This window comes from Delphinapterus leucas, chromosome 21, assembly GCF_059928025.1.
Source record: "Delphinapterus leucas isolate spDelLeu-1000000601 "Yukka" chromosome 21, BTC_Dleu_Yukka2, whole genome shotgun sequence".
Lineage (NCBI taxonomy): Eukaryota > Metazoa > Chordata > Mammalia > Artiodactyla > Monodontidae > Delphinapterus > Delphinapterus leucas.
The window spans coordinates 40,667,566-40,670,000 of NC_143149.1; positions in this window are offsets into that span (position 1 = coordinate 40,667,566).

The following is a 2,435-nucleotide window of genomic DNA, read 5'->3' on the forward strand; positions in this document are numbered from 1 at the left end:
GGCCGCCAGGGAAACAAGCGCGGGGTCCCACCGCCACACACACGAGGGCGGTCCCACGACGCCTGGGACGCCGGCCGGCCCCAGCCACCCTGGGGTCTCCCACGACCCGGCCCCGCCGCCGGCGCCGGTGTGCGACGGCTCCCCCCACGTGGCACGGAGGGACCCGTCCCGCCCAAACTCACATCCCCCCTCCGTCCTCGCCAGATCCGCCTTCATCTAAGCCCGACTCCCGGGGCTCGTGCCCCGGGGAAACGCGCTCCCGAGCGAGGCGACCCGCACCGTGCCCACACACCGCCCCCGGCCGCGACTCGCGGTGAGGGCAGGCGCGACGGGCTCCCCGCGGCTGCGGGACTGGGGAGTCGGGACATCCGTGCGTCCCCGACCCCCACCTCGGGCTCGCCACCGCGGGTCACCGCACGCGCACGCGCACGCGCGGCCCCGCACCGGACGCCGGCCTGGCGGGACCCTCCCCCGACTCAGAGGGGGGAGGCGCGGGCCGCGGTAGGCAAAGAGCGGCGCTCGGCCCCCACCGCGGGGCCGGCGCAAGCCCTCCCGCGAGGGCGAGGGCCTCTGCTGCCCACGTGCTCCGGCAGTGGCCACCGTGGCCACCGCACGCTTGGGAGGGGCAGCGGCTGGGGGGTCCGGTACCCCAAGGCTCCCTCTCGGATCGCTAGAGAAGGCTTTCTCACCGAGGGTGCGTCATCCCCCACCCACCGTCTCTGCCCTTCGGGCCCACGGAGGCGCTCCACGAGCTGCCCCAGTCCACGACTGGCCGTGGGAGGGTTGGGGGGGTCTGCGGTACGGGTAAGCACACGGCCCACTGGCGCGTTCGCGGCCACAGCCTTGGGGGGGCACAACCCCTGCCGCCCCCGGGCTCGTCCATCGGGCTCCGGAAGGGGGAGCCCCCCTTCTCGCAGGCCCCGGCCCAACACGATCGCAACCACGCCCGTGTGTGACTCCCCCCCACACACGGTGGGGGGCGGCAGCACACGCGGCGTTGGCCTGGCCACAGTCAGTCCCCCCCCACAGCACACCGTGGGAGGACGACGGCGACGAGGTGGCAGGCACCTGTCCCCCACCGAGGGAGAGAAACAGAGGCAAGCCCCCCGCCGCCCTTTACCGCCTCGACCCCCCCCCCAAGAGAGCCACTCACGGGACACACCACCGTGGTGGAGACCCCGAGGAGCACGCGGGGAAGAGGGAATGACACCCACCGCTCGGCCTCGGGCTCCTGAGGGGACGGCCTGGAGCTCTCCAGGGGCACCACAGAGGACCAAGCAAGTCACGCTCACGCGCCAGCAGCGGGCGCGCGGCGCAGTGGCGGGACGGCCCCCCCCACCGACGCGGGGAGGACCGCTCGCGAGGCACACGCCAAGGAGGCGAAGCGAGAGCGTCTGCTGCGTCCGACGACCACGGCCCCGCCCACGCCGTGAGGCAGGAGGCGGGAGACCGCGGGTCAGGGCCGGAGACCACCACCCCTGCCTCCCACACACCCGTCGGCAGGCCGGCAGGGCGTGACGAGGGAGGCGAGGGGCCCGCGGACAGAACGAGAAGAGCGGTCCCGTTCGCCAAGAACGTCCGTCCCTCGTCTGGCGCGACTTTAGGCCCGGCCCAGGAGAGCGCGACATCACCACATCGATCAGTCACTCCAGAGAGCCAGGGGCCACAAGGGCCCCGAGGGGGGAGGGGCACGGCGAGGACCCTCACCAGAGGAGCCCGCTTCAGCCTCAGCCGCCACCCAGCCCCCCGCTTCTCTCTCAGGCAAACAGTGGCCGACGACCCCGGGAGGAGAACGCCTGACACGTGGCACGGAGCCTGCGGGGTGGGGTCGCCTCAGCCACCACCGGGTGCCTGCGGCGGGGAAGGGGAGTCACACGGGGTAGAAGACCCACGCGCCACCTCGCCCCGCCGCCCTCGGGTGAGCCAGAGACCGGAGGCGGCACCGCGGGTCGGGTCAGCCGGGCGCACACACGAGAGCCGGCGCGCAGGCCCAAGCGGGCGGCTCAAGTGGCAAGGGCCGGCTCGGGCGCCTGACGGCGGTCCAAAGCCCAGCGCCCTGCGCGCGTCCAGAGTCCCAGAATCCTCAGCGACAGACGCCAGAGGAGGCCGTGTCAGCACCTACCTGGTGGCAAAAATGGCCCATTTCAGGCGAAAAAAATCACGGCGCCCGGCAGCGGGGCCCATCCACGAACCTCGGGGGGGCTCCCCGGGACCTCGGTCCGCCCACCCGTCCCCAACACTTTCCCATCCACACCAGCCCCGGACCTCTCTCGGGGCCATCTGGTCGACCCGAGGAGCGTGGCGGCAAAGCGGGGCGGGGCGGGAGGGGCGGGAAAACGTGGCAGAGGCAGCGAGCGGGTCGGGGTCGCCCTCCCCGGATCGCCCGCGCGAGCAGGTACCGCGGTCCCTCCGAGTCCCCGGGCGAAGACTTGGTT